The 18,578-nt window shown below is 40.9% G+C and overlaps 1 pseudogene; it reads left to right on the forward strand.

The window, feature by feature from the left end:
• Positions 1-16,266: 16,266 nt before the first annotated feature.
• On the forward strand, positions 16,267-17,992 carry LOC147627841 (aspartyl protease family protein 2-like; annotated as a pseudogene).
• Positions 17,993-18,578: the final 586 nt, after the last annotated feature.

Raw genomic sequence — 18,578 nt, forward strand, 5'->3', positions numbered from 1 at the left:
CATTGTCTTCCCGATTGCACAACCACTACCACTCCAAATCCGAGTTTTTTTGAGCGGGAGGTTTTTGATTTTCTCTTCTTCTCAAGGCGGCAAGTTTTGAAAAAGGATGGAAAAGTATTTGTTCTTCATGCGCCATACCTGCTTGTGCATGAATAACAATCCCATTTCTTACCTTTTTCAAGTGAGGGTTGTGCTTACAAGTACTCTGTACATTTTGGTTCATCCAGGATACCAACAAGTTTGTTTGATGGACAAGGAGGTATTATTTAGTGATGTTGTCTTTTGGTTTTAATGAAGCAATCTTCTTCACGGGAGATAAGTGTAATATCTTTGGGTTTTTTTGGTTAAAGTGTGAGTTCATTATGCTTTTTGGTGTTGTTAAAGCACAGAACAATGCAATGGAACCTGTGCAGCAAAAGAGGAAAAAGGTGGACATCCACTTCCAAGTAGAACCCGATTATGCTCCCTGCTGTAAGAGAAACTAGTCTAGGCCAGCATGCGAAGCCCGCATTACTGAGCTTCGAAATGAAGGAAAGAAAAATATGGACCTTTGGTTGGATGGTAGTATTTACCCACCAGATCCAACCTCCTCTCAATCTCCATCATTCTTTGGGTTGACAAGTTTCTTCAAGTTTGTGTGTGAGGGTGAAAATGGATTGCTTGGGTATTGCAAAAGACTGTTTGGCCAATGTCAAAGTATCTTTGAAAGACATTTGAGTGATAGAGATGCCAGGATAAAAATGCTTGAAGGTGCGAATTTTTACTTGGCATCGATCACAACAGCTTTGCAAGCTTCAAACGAGGACAAGGCAAAAGTTTGTGCTGGGTTACAAAAAGAGTTTGATAATTTGCAGTAGACTATTTGTAAGATGCAGGACACTATTAAGGAGAAGAATGAAATTTTGGCAGTTCGAGAAATCAACAATTTCACATTGGAGAGTGAGAATGCACACCTTCGAAAACAACTTGAAAAGTTCAACAGAAAATTGCAATATTTGAAAGACACGCCATTAGGTGCTCGATTACGCAAGAGACAGATCAAACCATTAGAAGAACTCAATGTTGGAGGTGGCCAATGGAAGCGTCGTGTAAAAGCTTGCAGGTATTGGGATCTATAATTTCTTTGAGCTTAAATTTCTTTGAGCACTCACTTTCATTTTCATCTTTAGTTCCTTTCTTGGAGATGGGGGATTGGGTGTGGGGGTGGTATAGTTAGATGAATGGTGGACTGAAATAGCTATCGTTGTTGCTTCAGGATGGTCACAGATGTTGTGGGTCCAAAAGAGCAAGGTTCTGATATATTTGGCAAAGTTCTGACAAAAGACATCGTGGAGTCAGCAATACAGCATCCTAAGTTTGCAAGACTTCGATCAGACATAGCAAAGCAATCCTTGCAGGAGGTGAGTGAAGCATTCACGCCTGCAGATGCACAAGGTATATGTGACATGGCTGGTATAAGCACAAAGTCTTACAGGATGTTGTTTAATAAAGTAAAAGAGGGTTTCAATTGCAAGCTTGGAAAAAAAACAGTAATTCCCATTCCAAAACCATTTCACGTAAACAAAGCTCGAAATATTCTCAACTTGGGAATGGTCGAACTTGTTGGAGAGCCTTGTCACGTGTCTAGCACATTGACAGTGACTAAAAAGAGCGGGGAACAGAAAATTATAGAGCTTACAGAGTTCAACAATTTCATCATGGATGTTCGGAAATTACAAATGGCTATGGTGAAATTTTATGACATCAGTGTACATGAGTGCAATGGAAGGCTGAAATTTGTTTTGAAACTTGATGAGAGTGAGGTGATCAAAGGACAGAAGCTGGAAAGGGTTAGCATTACTTTAATGAATAGAGCTTTGGATGCAAGTATCAGTAATGCTGATGAGAAGCACTTTAGTGTACAATCCGAAAATGAGATTTGGTGGCTGGCTGCATTTGAGGTGACGTGCTATCCATTTTTAAATAAAGAATATTATGTTGCTATCCTCTTGTTATGATGTTGTAGACAATCTAACAGTTGTTGTTAACAGGTTCCAACAGAGACCCATGAAATTCTGAAGTGGTACTTCAACCAGACTGAGCTTCCTTCCACTATCCAGCAGCAGTCGAATGGCGAAAAGCTTTATGTAGAAGGATATGGTGAATATGAGGTTGAATGGCACCTGGCTGCAGATCTTAAAACCTTGAAATGCATGTTTGGTATTTCCCAAGGAGCAATGGCCAAGTATCCTTGCCTGTATTGTATGACCGAACGAGGTGTCTCCAAAGGAGGAAAAGAGAGAGAATGGAAATGCCCAAATGCAATCAGTAATAGGCGTGAACCCCCAAATCGTGATGCTCCAGGAGTGGATCCTACTTGGGATCCAATTCTTCCTAACCCTTTGATCAGAGTTCATATTTGTGTTTTGCATGCGCTGGTTAGAATAATTGAGAAACTAGTCTACATGTACATCGAATTTTCATGGAATATGAAACCAGCAGTAGAGAGTGAAAGAACTATTAAAAAAATAGAGCAAGTGCTTTCAGATGCAGGTTTACATTGTGGTCAAGTGAAGATTGAGAAGGACTTGAGAAGATCAGGGAAGACCGGAAATGTTCCTAGCAAACCATGTTTTGGAGGTGCAAAAGCCAGAAAGTTCTTATCTAATCATACCCAGAGAGGTCATCTGGGTACAGATTTTGAGGTGTGGAGGAAGCTTCATGCAGCTGTACCTGACCGAGGCTCTTCAGGACAAGCAAGGGTGGCAAAGGCCAAAGCGTGGTTGGCACTTGATCGCCTAACACTTTTGTTGCAAAAAGCAAGGTTTGAAGATGGGGATGTTGAGAAATTTGAGGCAGTTGTGACAGAGTTCTACACTAGCTATGAAAAGGCATGGGGTGCGACAAACTTGACACAATACATGGTAATTACTTGAAAACCTACATCTTTGAGTATTTTTTGTTGTTCAAAAAATATTGTACGATACTAAATGTCTTGTTGTTGTTGAGCATTTGTAGCACATTTTGCATGCACATGGAACCTTTTTTGCGGAAGAGTTTGGAAGCCTTGGGATTTGGTCTACCCAAGGCATGGAAAGATCTCATTGGCAAGCACGTTGTGCCTATCAAAGGGCCACTCAACATGGAGGAGGAATAAAGAAAAGTAATCCCATGAAGCAACTATGTCAGTGGTGGTATAGGCGGATTCAAGTGAGGGCTCGTGTGAAGATCAAACATGCTGAATCAGCTGTGTCATGTGCAATAAGAAAGGTTCAGGCTGAACGGAGACGTTCAATATATGTCTCCTCACAGGGAAAGCAGAATCATGCTGAATGGCTAAGACAACAACAAAGACAGGGCAGAGTGTGGAAGAAAATTGATCATTGAAATATATATTGTAAAACAATGATGTGACTGTGAAAGATTTTAAAAGAACAAGAGCTTTCATCTATGTCCCATATAAATGTTTCCAATATATATACATTTCATAGTTTGTAATGGTAAACAAGAAGAGTATTGAGAAATATGACGAAACTTCTTAGCAACTGGAACAATCTAAATTTGTTAATCTGGAACAGAGACTTCCCCCAGCCGAGCCTTTTTTGTTGACGTTTCTGCATCATCTTCTTCATCCTCTATCAGTGGCACAACAGGGACCTTTGGCCTTGCTGTTCTAAGAAGATGCTTCTTCCCGCAATCACTCAACAGATTAGGATCAGTGATTCCACATGCCAACCCGTAAGCAGCATATGTTAAATAATATTTACATCTTAACGAATATACTCCAGGTCCCTCTCCAAAAATTCGAACAGCTGCTTGCCGCTCCAGAAGTATTGCCTTGTTTGCATTCAGCCTTAAGTGATAGCCACCTAAATACCTGGATAAAGTCTTTATCGCCATCAGAGGAAAACTGGCATTGTCCTTGGAGTAGCTAGCGTGAAATATCACAATTTGAGGGAATTTTAGGCGGTGTATATATGTTCCTAGTGTCGAATCGTGGCCCAATCCCGCCATACGCTTGCCTGAAGCACGTTTGAGGAATGTGTCTTCATATATTTCCAACTGAAAAAATAAAGGAGCATTAGCCAGAAACAACATCACCAAACATTTCAGGACAAAGTTGATAAAGCCAAATCCACAACAAAAAAAAACTAACCTCTTGGTTCTCATCTGCTTCAAGCAAGGCGTCTTGCCATAAATTAGTGCTCGAACTAGGAACGGTTTCCGATGACTTATTTGGCACATCCCTACACCCTCCCATGTTGGTGATATTCAGTCTGTCCCTTGCTTCTTGTAGCTCTTCCTCTGTGGCATCTTTTCCTTCATATCTAAGGGCATCAGCATAGATCATATTTAGTGTTGCTGCAGTAGAAAGGAACTCGGTGTCTTTCACATGGCTATCTACTAGTAGGTACTTGTCTATCCCATCATCATCTACAAAATTGTCATCGACCTCCAGATTCTGGGCTATGAAAGCTATGCAATGATCCTCCCTTAAGTTAAATACACGTTGTATGTCTGTCAGCAATATATACTCTGAATCTCCTACTTGGTAGGAGGGGAGTAATGGCGTTGGAATGGGGGAGGAGTCATCTGATTCAATAACAAGCTGACCTACATCACTGTTTTGTTCTCTAACTGCCTCAATATCAACCACCGAACTGAGCTTCCTCTCTTCTTCAACATTGAACTCCTCAATGACATGAGGAGTGTCCTCCTCTTCAGCAGCATCCTCAACGGTGGGACTTGCCTGACGAGAAATCGTGTCTTCACTTTCATTTTTTGCAGGCGGCTCTGTACATTCTTCATCTGTTAATTGCACGTTCATGTGCAAGGAGCATAAGAAGGCGTAGGAGTATTCCATCAAGCGGCACTTTCTTTTGTGAAAAGGGCATAGCAAGGCTCTCTTCTTATCACATGGCACCTTGTGCCAATCCTTGTTTAACCTCTGCTTCTTCTCCGGCGACACCTTGAGATTAAAATGAATGTGACTTTTCCCATCAATCATCATTGGTTCTTCATTTGTGAGCTCGTCAAACTCTTGCTTTGCCTCTTCGAAGTATCCATGATGGCTAGACAATGTATCCTCCAGAGAAAAATCGCTATTGAACATCAACGAAATTGCAGGGTGCAAATCATGATGTCGACATTTGTAAAGGAAGTCATATAATAGAGTTGCAGGTGTTTCTTTGATCTCTTCGTCCACATCAAATTCGACTTGAACTTGCGCCATGGCTGAATTCAAGTCTGTAGAAAAGACATGGAAAATATTAGTTCAGGCAATGAATCAAGAGACAGTCGATCTTAAACAACAAATCTCTGTGTGGTGTAAATGGATTCAACATAACGCGAGAGGAGATGCCAGAGGAATCCAGGTATTCCTCCTCGCGTTGTAGTGAATCTATTTTCCCTAACGCAAATAAAATTGCAGCTAAGTCAAGGACCTCTTCTCGCGTTATGGTGAATCGATTCACCATAATGCGAGGAGGAGTATTGTGCTTCCTATGGGACCTTCGCTCACGTTATGGTGAATTGATTCACCGCAATATGACGACTTTATCATCCTTTGGCAATGCCTCTAACGTTATGGTGAATTAAAAATAAAGATAGTTCTCCAGTACCCATACTGAGAGAGGAGGTGTCAAACGAATTAAAATACTCTTCTTCGCAGTCAATTCACCATAAGGCGAGGAGTCATAGGTTTTCAATTCACCTTAACGCGATGAAAAGACAAAGCAAGAATTTCTCCACGACTGAAACCAAAACAACGAAATAACAAAAGAAGAAAAAAGCACAAAGGAGATAAAAATACCAGGAAAACGAAGTGTACCTAGCACGTGTACAAGCTATAAAGTTTAATCAAAGCCCTTTTTAATGCTATACGACACGTCAGCGCCGCCTAGTCGCCCTGGCAGCCCGCCAGCACGTGTGTTCGCTCTAAAGACTAATCAAAGCCATTAATCACGCCACCTTTTCGTCCTCTTATCGATTTTGCCTTGTCCGTCCTCCTGCTTGCCTCCAGGTGACTTCCGACTACCGCCACAGTACTGAACCGACTTTCCAACTCCTGCACGACAGTCTCCATCCATTCACACGCAAGAAATGTAAGTTTTTGTATAATACTTGATTGTTTTGTAAGTTTCTTGTATATTGCTTGTTTGTTTTGTTTTTTCTTCGACTGTTTGCCCTGTGCCATTGTTTCTTCTTCGACTGTTTGCCTTCTGCCGTGGTGATTGTTTGCCCTGTGCCATTGTTTCTTCTTCGACTGTTTGCCCTGTGCCATTGTTTCTTCTTCGACTGTTTGCCCTGTGCCATTGTTTCTTCTTCGACTGTTTGCCTTCTGCCGTGGTGATTCGATTCACCTTAAAGCACACGACGGGCCATTAGAATCTCAATAAGCTCCATGTCTTATGGTGGATCGAATCACCATGGCAGAAGGCAAACGTAAGAGATTCGCGAAAATCGATTCACTATAACGCGAGGAGGATTGTTTTGCTTTGACTGGCCCTTAGACTCGCGTTATGGTGAATTCACCATAACGCATGACCAAGGGGCAAAGGATTCACGATAATCCACCTCTTATTGGTGTCAATTAAATCACCTCCTACACGACAGTCTCCATCCATTCCCACTCATAGAATGTGATGAAAGTGTATTACTTGATTGTTTTGTGTTTCTTGTATAATACTTGATTTAATTTATTTTTCCTTCGACTGTTTGCCCCCTGCCATTGTTTTCTCTTCGACTGTTTGCCCTCCGTCATGGTGATTCGATTCACCGTAAAGCAGACGACGAGTCATTAGAATCTCAATACTGCTCTATGTGTTATGGTGAATCGACTCACCAAACTGCAAGACGGAATGGTAAGAGATTCGGGAGAACCCTCCTCCCGTTGTAGTAGATCGATTCACTATAACACGAGGAGGATTGTTTTGATTTGACTGGCTCTTAGTCTCGCGTTATAGTGAATCAAATCACTGTAACGCAATATCTAAGCTCAAAGAATGCACGATAATCCGCCTCTTATTGTTGTCAATGAATTCACCATAATGCGAGAAGGATTATTGTGTTTCTGTGGACCTTCATCTCTCGTTATGGTGAATGGATTCACCATAACGCGAGGAAGTGCATATTGCTTACTTGGCCCCCCTCTCTCGCTTTATGGTGAATTGTTAATCGTGTGCTACTGAATAGCAAAGTTTTTTGCTTTTTCTTGCGTTTTCAGATGGCTCGTGTAAGGCATACAGCTAGACCCATTGACAATGCAGCTCCCTCATCTACTGGGAAGAAGATGGGCGTTCTGAAAGCCTCAAGATCAAGAAAATCAAGCAGTCCTTCCCGATTGTCCAAAACGCAGCCTAGACTCAGGCGTTTCGCAGAGCATTCGGCAGCCCTGCGAGAAATCAAAAAGTTTATGAAGCACCCGACAGCTACTATTCCCAGATTGCCTTTCCAGAGGCTTGCCAGGAGAATTTGTGAGCAGAATGGAATTTTGTTTAGGTGGAAGGCATCGGCCTTGTTTTGCTTGCAAGAGGCCACAGAAGATTGGATGATCGAATTTTTTTTGGATAGTTACGTTCTTGCTGCCCACGCACACAGGGTGACAGTAATGAACAAAGATTTTTTCAGCCTAATAGCCCTTCGTTTCAGATACGATAAGTCACTTAGACCAGTTACGTTTACTGATGAACGAATGTTACAAATTTTGGATGTCCGGCCTGTACAAAAAGTGAGAATTGAAGAGGTGACCGAGGGAGGTCCAGATCATGAGCATCAGACTCGGGCAAATTTAATGACAAGCGCTCAAAGGGAACATCAAGCTGCAATGCTTGCATTGCAAACAAAAAGGGAAAATGTTCGCGCACTCCACGCCATGAATCGGGAGGCGCTTCAATTTTTGTTGCCGGAGTTCTATGTACCCTTTAATATTAGAGGGCATAGATGTTATTTCCCGATTCATGCTGAAGAAATCAACATTTTGTTTGATCCCAAAACTGAAGTCAACGACAAAGTGCTCAGATGTGTTTTAAGGTATACTCTTTTCTCTGTCCTCCCACAATTTTTCATTCTTGGCTCTTAAAGTTGATGCCTCACTCTTGATATGTTTCCTTGTGAAGTTTTGTTATTTCGCTATTGCCCGAGGATGTACAGCAACGAGTGTTCCAGATTGATTCACTGGTCTCAACACTGTTGCTAGTAGAGTCAGTTCCGTACCTCGATGTGCTGAACTGGTTTCGGGAGGTCCAGCTGGACGATGCCCGAGTATTTTTTTTGGCATATCATGAAAAGTGAGTTTGTCTCTCTCTCTCTCTCTCTCTCTCTCTCTCTCTCTCTCTCTCTCTCTCTCTCTCTCTCTCTCTCTCTATCGCATGATGTTTATAGGAATCACCGTACACGAGTTATATAGTGCTTCCTTTGGATTGAAACTAATAGAATTCTATTGTGCAGTTCCCATTGGAGTCTTCTACTAGTCGACGTGCAAGAAAATGTCATTTACCTTGCAAATTCGACATCTGGTGTCCATGGAAATGTTTTGCTGTAAGTAAAAATCATTAAGATACATATTATTGTTTGAGTTAGAAGTCCGGATTGATCGGGATAATGATTGGTCTCTGTTTACAGTGGAGTCAGGAAACTAATGGCAGCTTACGAGAGCCTCAGCATGGACATCGACACCCTGGATCGATCGACCATCCGAAGGGTTAGTGTCCCCAAACAAGAAGATGGCTACAGCTGTGGGTGGAGGGTTGCACTTAATGCAATGTTGCTGCTACGAAGCATTTTTCAGCTCCCTTCAGAGGATGTAAGCATTTTCAGCTCCCATACGCATTTGTGCTCTTGTTTATCTTCTTATATATTGTCATGTTGATCTTATTTATGCCTTGATGAATTGTGATGGCAGTTTCCATCAATGTCTCGCTACGTGGACCTAGACGTCCAAACGTTTAGGGAGGAAACGATTGCGAAATTGATCGAGGTCGCTGAAGTTATGCCTCCAGACGGGCCAGTGGACTTCATCCCGCCCAATCCACGAGGGGGGATAGGCCCCCCTGAGCCTCTTACATGGGCTCCATACTTGGGAGAAGAGCCCTGGCTCCATCCTGAAGCCGATACCTATGGGTTCCAGCAATAAATAGTTTTTTCCTTCTTCCAACAAATGTACGTTTGTAAATATGCAGCTATACATGTATTGGAGAGAGAACATCAAATGTAAATACACTTATCATTTGAAAATCAGAGGATCAAATTTGCTACTGTGTTCCTTCACTGCTTGCTTTCTTACTTTAAGCCTTTTTTTGTGTACATAAAAATTCAATTGGGGAATTCTTGCCTTCATTACATTGTTTTAAACAGTAAAGCATTACAAAAGCAATGTTCTGAATAGATAAGTTTATTGCATATGGAAAATACATTGTCACCGTATACATGGTCACATCATATATCTTCTAGTGCCTCCAATTCATGTGGGGCTGCAACATCTTTACAAATGATCTGATGCTCTCTTCTTTTACTTAGCTTCCGACCATCGAGCTTGAAGCAAAATTGATCTGGAGGATTCTGAATAGCTACTTCTAATTCCTTCCTAACATATTCGAGAGTCCAATTCTCTTCCACTTCCAATGTCAAAGATGGGTGACCCTGTCGAATCATAACTATATCTATCAAGCAAGAGTGGTTGCCATCTCTTGTATCTTGGTCCATGCTTTCCCAGTTGTTGTTGATCCATCGCCACCTTCTATAAGTAAATGACATGCACAGATGTTGCCTGGCAATATAGTATCTGATTCCAAAATATCATTAGGATAATTTTCCGAGTATAATCAAATAAGCGTTGTAACTGTTTCACAAAAATACATTTTAATGTTTTAACACTCACCGAAATGCAATGTCGGAGGTGTTCAATCGACATTCGATCAAATCATCTCCCTTTGATGATTTCACTCTCCAACCTTTGTCAAACAAATGATAAAGCCAGGCTTCATCTACATCTTTGCACACAAAAGTTGTTCTAGTTTTTCTCAATTGTTTACAATCAGAAAATAAATGAACAAAGCATGCAAACAAACTTAAGTGCACATTTCTTGCACCAATGCTAGGCTTCATAGCACATTTAATATCATTAAACATTTTGGTCCTGTATGACTCTATCACTTCTGTGTCAAGCAATGGCCACTCCGGACTATCAAGTGCGGGCAACGGAATACGTTCCAACTTTCCATGTCGACTCGATTGAGTGGGCAAGGTATAAAATGAGTCATAGAAATATGTTCTACTTCTTGCGAGATCACTTGGTGCACGACCTTCATATTGAAGTTCCCCCACCTCACCATGTACGACATTCAAGAACCCCGTCAAGCATTGTGCAGGCTCCCACTCCTGAAGATTGGATGGGTACAAATCTGTGCAAGGCAGAAAAATGTATATCAATCACCTTATTTGTAACATTGAAATACAAAACACAAGCACTTACAATGTGGTCTGTGTCTTGGAAGTCCTTCCAATGGTCCCACGTTGATCTCTTTTTGCATGAATACATGCTGGATCAACACTTCTTTGACAGTTTTCCCTCCTGGTGCCATCTTAAAGTCAAGGATCCTTCCTTTCCAATGTTTGGCCAAGTCTTCAGATGCCTTTCCCTTCACTCGGTAGTGGCCTTGTTTTCCTGGCTGCATAGTGACCCAAGAGTACTTCCTGTATACTTGGGGAATCCATTCTTCATTCTCGTCTTTTATGTTATACAACACAACAGATGAGATACTGCTCCTTGCTCGTTTCAGTCCACTTTCGGGTGCCATGATAGATTAACAGACGTATGAGAAAGAAGAAGTAGCAGAAAGTGGATGACTGGGCTAACCGCTTTTGTGGATCAAGGAGGGAGGATGAAATGAGGGACGGTGTGTTCTTTTGGGCGCCAAAGATGTTTCAAGATTCAAAAGTGGAACCAAGTTGAGGGAAGAACCGGGAGAATGTGTATCTATCTATTCCAAGCATCCAAGCTTCATTAGTTCTAGGGGTGGTGGAAAGAATTTTTTAGTGCTCCACGTCTAACACAGGAATGTAGAAAACATTCTTTTATTGCGTTAGTTTCTGACAAAAAAACGGTTTTGAATATTTTAAGACAAGGTGATGGTTTTTTTTAATATTTCATGAAGATAAGAGTTTCTCCACGTTTTGGGTGGGTTTGTACAGAGGTCCCACCAACGGTGAATCTCGTTCGTAGATTACATGTCACTCAATCTATGTGTCTATTATTATATTATTGTTGAAACAGCCCTCTTTTGAGTCCAGAATTTTCCTAATGTTACATCCCCTTATTACTAATAGTATAAGTAGGTTCTAGAGGCTTCTGCATTTTTAGAGAGGGTTCTTGTTGTCTGCTTATTATTGCTTTGGCTCACTACCACACCATTCAAGATATGGGTGTGCTTCATCTTGGCACATATGGGTCTCAAGACTTATTTTCTATCACTGTCAAATCATGCATTTTTTTGAAAAAAGTAAAAATTGATTTTTTGAGGTTTTGAAGCCCTTTTTTGAATGTGTTCCTAGGGAATTCACTTTCCATAGAAAGGGGATGTTGCCTACGTGCATGAAACTCATAAAAACCCTCTATTTAACTTTCTCTAAAAAATAATATATACCTCTTTCTAAGCATATGAGTCCCAATTATGAAGTTCAAGTACCCCCTATTTAAGGTTTAAAAATAGAATAGCAGATATTGATGTTATACATGTGACAAGTTGCAGCCTATGTAAGTAGCATGGATGTAAGTGCTAGAAGCACAAAGACCTACATGTACTCTCCAAATATTGTTCCATGTGTGGTTAGCTTAAAAGAGTAGTAAACTAATCAAGTTTTCAAACTACACCACTAGATTACATATTATAAACCACAAGAAGAAACGAAACCCCTACTTTCATTTTCCCCTGATCCCTTGTCCCCCCCCCTCGCCACCATAAATCCCCCTCGCCTCCTAACTTACAAGATTAGGCCCTCCCTTTCAAAAACCCCCTCCCTTACACTCACATGATACCATAAGTGAATCCCCTGGGAATGTGTTACAGACAAAATTTGAAAACAAGTTCTTTGAAAGAGTTATAGTATTCTTGGAATACTATAACTTTGCTCCCCTGATCCTATTAAAAATTCATTCATTTGGTCTCTCAAAAAAGATAGTTTGAAACGGATCTACAAGCTTGTTTTTATCTGTTTTAGTATGTTCTTTCTACCTCAATTTTTGGGTCGACTTTTGTGGTTGTTTGTCGGAGGTCAAAATGATGTAAATCAGCTTGGTCCGCTCAAGGAAAGATCTAAAGAGTTTGGGTATATCTTGATTTCATGCCAATTTTTTTCAAATTTTGGATTTAATATCACTTTCAATGAATTCTAATAGTCTATCCAAATCATGTGGTCACCTTAGCAACCTCAAAAAATGTTTTTTTTTTACATGAATTTCTTAAGAAGTTTAGTGCTACTGTGAAAAACTGTAGTTTTTTATGCCAAAACGTTTGATTTTCTAAGTTCAAAATCACTACTAATAGATTTTAACAGTTAGTCTCTATCATTTGATCATTTTCCCAATCCTAAATTTTTAATATTTTTCAGTGTGAATTCCTCAAGAAATTTGCAATGATTGTGAAAAACTAGGCTAGTTTTCATGCTTTTTTTTGAAAATTTGAGGATGAGATTTTCATAATAAGATTTGTTTTTAGACCTGTGAGTGGCGAGGTAATTCCTCAAATCACAGAGTGATTGTTGTGAAATTTATTTCGGTATGAATTTCTCTGCTTTTTCACACTATTGTCGGTGTGATTATTTCCTTTTTTGAGTTTTTCATGGTCGTAAAAAATTGAGTTTTCTACATGTGAATATCCTTGGTTTTCCATGCCACCATTGGCATGATTTATTTTCCTAAGCTCATTTTGTGTGGAGGGAGTGATTTTGAATTTCAAATTAGGGAGTGTATGAGATTTTCCCAAAAATTAGGTGGGAGGCAAAAATCAAAACTTTGAATTTGAAATTAGAGAGTGTAAGAGGTTTTCAAAAATAAGTAAGTGGAGTCTGATTTGTGTGGAGGGGGTGATTATAAATTTCAAATGAGGGAGTGTAAAAGGTTTTCCAAAATAGGCAAGTAGGAGGCAAAAGTCAAAACGTTATGAGAACCTCTTACTACACACATCTTACACATGACATAAATGCCACCCAAAAGGGGTTTTTAGCAAACTCACAAAGCATCTTCATATTGAATACACATTAGCCAGTACTAATGAGTTGTGGAAAAAAGTGATTAGAAATTAATATAATCACTAATTTAAGCTAAAACACATTCTTTCAAAATAAAAAGGAGAGAAAAAATTGTCCCTACAAAAGAGTGAGCCCACTCTTCCTCTTGGTGTATATTGATATATTTTGAGCCCTAAACATATAGTTGAGCATAATTGAATTGATATATACACCAAGAGGAAGCGCATCCTCCTTTCTTGGAGAGGGCTTCTAATGCTCCGAACCTCTCTCTAAATTCTGGGGGAGGGCTTTTAATGCTCCCTACCTCTCTCCAAATGCCATTGATTTAAGGCCATAACATAGGGTAAAGGTGCCCATATGTATTGGACATTGGCAAACTACATTCAAAAGTGTGTGGACCCCTTTTAAAAGGAAAAAAGTTTTAATATTTTCACAACAAAAGTTAAGGACCATAAAAATCATAGGTGACATCTTTCGATTGGTTGAAAATTTTGAAATAAAGATGGTTTGTTGTTGTGTATGATAGGTTACATTGTCCAATGGTCATATATTTTGAGAGGGCCTTTAAAGTTTACCCTAAAGGCTAAGCCTAAACTTTAAGGAGTTTTTGACTCCATGGTAGTTGTAGTGGTTGGGGAATTTTAATTCATGTCCCATTTTTACAAGTGCAAAAAGGGTAAAGGGGTATTCTAGGTTGGGGACATTTTTTGGGCAGCATCCTTATTATTCTATGGGAGCGGATAATTATTTTCATTGGACATATGAAGGATCTCTTATAGACATTTGATTTTTGGTAGAAAAGTTGTAAATAGAACTCATAAGGTTATTGTCCAGTTTTAGAAGAAGAGCTTGTATTTAAATAAAGCAAGCTATTTTTTCTCGAGATGTATTTTTAGTATAATTGATATACACCAAGATGACGCATGGGATCACTCTCTCCACTTGATAGTCATGGTTTAGTTCTGACTCACAAGGATACTCACTTTTCTAAACCAAAGACTGATTGATTAGTGGAGGTGGTTGGACTGGTGGGGCAATAAAGGACACTCACTTTCATAAACCGAAGACTGATTGATTAGTGGAGGTGGTTGGAATGGTGGGGCAATAAAGGACACTCACTTTCATAAACCGAAACCTGATTGATTAGTGTTATCTTTGGTGAAGTTGGTAGGACCGATGGCACAGTAAAGGTACATTGGGTACCCTATACATTCCCCATGTATAATCTTGTCCTTATGTTTGTGATGGTTCAAACTTCTCAGTAAGTTGGGCTAGTGGTAGTGGAAAAGCTAGAGTTGGTCTACTTGGCTGTTACTTATGCTAAGGAAATTGAGTAGCACCATATCTACACATGAAAGTATCATGGTTCCCCAAGCATCTACAATGTACACAATAGAGTAGTGGTATGGGTCGATATGAAACAAGAGCAAGTTGTTTGTCTTTAAGAAGATTGGAGGGGTTGATGATGATGGAACAGTAGCTCCATTTGTTAATATAGGCTCTCAAGTTTAATTATTGCAACACTTGTCACCTAGGTGTGTATAAGGTCATCTAGCATTTATGATGCTCTCCCACCATGACTACAAGCCAAAAAAAACCGAGTGCCCCCCCCTCTAGGTAACTTTTATAATTTACGAGGCTATTATTTCTAAAGCAAGTTTGAAAGAAAGGAAAGATGAGAACAAGGAAGAGAGGAAAAAGCTACCATGATTATAAAAGTTTCTTTACTTGTTGGCATTTAAAAGAGATTGACGCATTTTAGTTGGGAATTTGCATTAAAGTCTATTTGATTAAGCCTGAATTCACTCCATCTCATTGCCACCTCCAATTCTAGGAGAAGGCAATGAAGAGCATCTTCCTTGCTTGGGGAGGGCTTCTAATGCTCACATCCTCTCTCTGAATGCTTGGGGAGGGCTTCTAATGCTCCCTTCATCTCTCCAAATGCCATTGATTTAAGACCATAACATGGCCATAGCGTAAAGGGCCCCATATGTATTGGACATCGGCACACCACATTGAAACGAGTGTGGACCTCCTTTTAAAAGCAAAAAAGATTTAGAATTTTGACAACAAAAGTTAAGGAGCATAAAAATCGTAGGTGACATCTTCCAATTGGCTTAAAAAGTGCAATAAAGATGGTCTACTGATGTGTATGATAGGTTGCATTGTACAATGGCCGATTATTTTGAGAGGGTCTTTAAAGTTTACTTGAAGGCTAAGCCTAAACTTTAAGGAGTTTTTAACTCCATGGTAGTTGTAGCGGTTTGGGCAATTATAATTGATGTCCCATTTAGGATGGAAAAAAGGGTAAAGGGGCATTTTGGGTTGGATAACCTTCTTACTTTTGAGTAGGAATTGATGCATGTGCAAACAAAGTACAACCGTTGCAATTGCAATAATGTTGTGCCCACAACAATGATGCATGTACCTCAACAAGATGGACAAAGAAGTGTCGGACAACTTTATCACATTCTTTGGAGAAAAGGTTAAAATTTTTTGAGATTTTTATTAAGCATCAATTCCTTACTATGAGAAAGAAATACAAAGCTTATGTTAGTCATAACAACACTTTTGTTTCTTCTTTGATAACTAGTTAGCATTGTCTACAAGATAGAAGATGATAATGACATATTAATATTCTTGTGTAAAACCTAATATTAGAAAATGAGAAGCCCAACATTAATGAAAAGGTGGCATTAATCTGATACCCACATCCTTTTGGTCGCAAGTTTTCATCATCATGAGTTGCACGAGCTATAGGAGAGTTTTAACCATGGTGGGGCCTGGGAGAGGGAACTTGACAATGGTTAAGCAAAAGGAGTGCTCAATGGAGTCACCTTGTGGGGACCATGGGTGGGGGACGCATGGGTTTGATTTTGCTCGGACATTTGTCATCATAGCCATTTGCACCAAGCTTTATAAACATAGTGGGCTTACCCGTGCGGCTCAGCACATCTACGATTCCCCGCTTGATATTTTTCAAATTCTCCAAAATTCTCACTAGGTGTCGATTTCGTGAAACTATATATAAAGATGGAGTGTGTGCATTATTTTCATTGAAGTTTCCATTGTGACACTCCGGCACCTCATACTTCCGCTCTTGCACTCTCTCTCTCTCTCCTCAAGATGAGTGTAGATATCTGCATTGGATTACTTCAGTGTCCTTTGCTCGTAGAGTAGCGCGCGCGCTCTCTCTCTCTCTCTCTCGCTCGCTCTCTCTCTCTCTCTACGCAGTAGCCATGGTAAAGAAGGTCTCAATGGCTCTGGTGCATGCACTTGTGGTGGTATTTGCCTTGATTTTGCTGCCACCTTCTTCTTCTTCTTCACTATCATCATCATCATCATCATCTGTGAGCTTCTCTTTGACACATAGAGATGCAGAAAGCTCCTTGGTGAGAAGCCAAGAGGCTGACCCTAGTGACTTGCCACAAGGAATGCCATTGAGAGAGTTTGTGGCCTCAGGGAGGGCGATGAGGGGGAGGATTGAAAGAAGGCAGGAAAGAATTAGGAGGAGACACGGTAGTAGAGGCAATGGTGGAGGAGCAGTGGTGGGCAGGTTTTCTTATCTCAATGAGAGTGTAGGGGACTTCTACCTCACTCTCCCAGTGGGGAACCCCCTCAGAACCTCATTTTTACACTAGACACAGGCAGTGAGCTCACATGGTCTCAGTGCTCACCTTGCAAAGTATGCAGCGACACTGGGGCGCCTCTTTTTGCCTTCGACAAATCCTCCTCTTATGAGAAAGTCTCATGCTCTTCCCCTCTTTGCTCTCAGAGCTTGGGCTTCGCAAGGAGTTGCAGCAGCAACTCCTCCACAGGCTTCTGCATCTTTCAAGTGCAGTATGGTGATGGCTCCATGGATGCAGGCTACATATCCATTGATTCTTTGAACTTTGGGAAACACTTTACCAACTTGCCCTTTGTCTTTGGTTGTGCCGTGATAGACCTAGATGCTGTCCCTGTTCCCACATCTGGCATCATCGGCCTCAACGCTGGCCCTTTCTCTTTCATATCTCAACTTCTTACTGGGCACCCTAAGCTTCCCAACAAGTTTGCTTACTGCCTCCCGGACAGGTTCAAAAACCGAGACTCATCAGGCATCATTGAATTCGGTGATTACAAGCTGCCCAAGAAGCTCAGCTACACACCTTTGCTGCCACCGTATGGTCCATTGGGTGCTTTATACTATTATGTAGGGCTACAAGGGATTAGTGTGGGGAAGAGCATGATTAAGGTTCCTAATTATGCCCTGAAGTCCTCTGAGCTGGGGATGGGGGGGACAATATTTGATTCTGGGACAGCACTGACGCAGTTGGTGAAGTCTGTGTATAGGGAAGTGTTGGGTGTGCTAGTGAAGGAGACTGCGCATTTACATCCATTTGCATCAAAAGGGGCAGGGTCTGATCTGTGTTACAAGATACCAACGACAGCAAGCGAGCTTCCTAAGGTGCCCACGATAACCTTTCACTTTGTGGGCATGGCGGAGCTGGAGCTAGGGCCTGAGAGTATACTGTACCCTGCTGATGTGGATGGTGATGAGATTCTCATGTGCTTGGCCTTTGCAAGCTCCACCTCCATGACGAACACTATAGGCAATTACCAGCAGCAAAACTATTGGGTTGAGTATAACCTTCAAACTTCCAGCCTTGGATTGGCCAAGGCCAACTGCGCACCAGCAACGACGTAGCACGAGTGCGACTAGAAATCTTTTGTGGTTTGTGGGCTTTGTTGCTGTAATAAACTCAGTGTGTCCAATCTTATGCTGCAATGTCATGCACTTGTCAAATGTAAGCCACTTGCAAGTTCTAATTTTCTTCAAACACTTACTAGGTTGGGTCACTCGTCTCAAGAATGCAAGCTAAGAGTCCATCAAAGTCATTTAGGTCATAGGATCTAACACATGTGAAAATCTTAATAAAATGTGACTAAACTAGTAATGAAAAACATTGAAAAAGCCCAAGGAATATGGCTGCCCAATTTTGCAAGGTATTAATTAATTTGTTGAAGAGAAACAACCTTAGCTATAGAAAGATTTAACTGAAAGAAGCTTAGTTAAGTGAGAGCTTGCCGCTTGTAGACACGTGGAGGGGGATCTTTCTACATGTGGAGAGGGATCTTTCTGGGGAATTATGGCCGGTGGGATATTTTTTTCTCCAGCATTGGCTCCTTCTCTTTGTTCGTTGGTCTCTCGACTGTTTGGGTCTGCTGGTGTCTATCTCTCTCGAGTCTTCGTGGGTGCGAGGCGATGCTGGAAGGTTGCTGGGGTGAGGTGTGGAGGGAAGGGGGAGGCATGTTTGAGGGCATTGGGGGGCATGTGGCCTGACGATGAATGGCGGGAGGTGAGGTTTGAGGGA

This window comes from Cibotium barometz, chromosome 20 (genome assembly GCF_041138505.1).
Source record: "Cibotium barometz isolate CiBa-2024 chromosome 20, ASM4113850v1, whole genome shotgun sequence".
NCBI classification, from domain to species: Eukaryota; Viridiplantae; Streptophyta; class Polypodiopsida; order Cyatheales; family Cibotiaceae; genus Cibotium; species Cibotium barometz.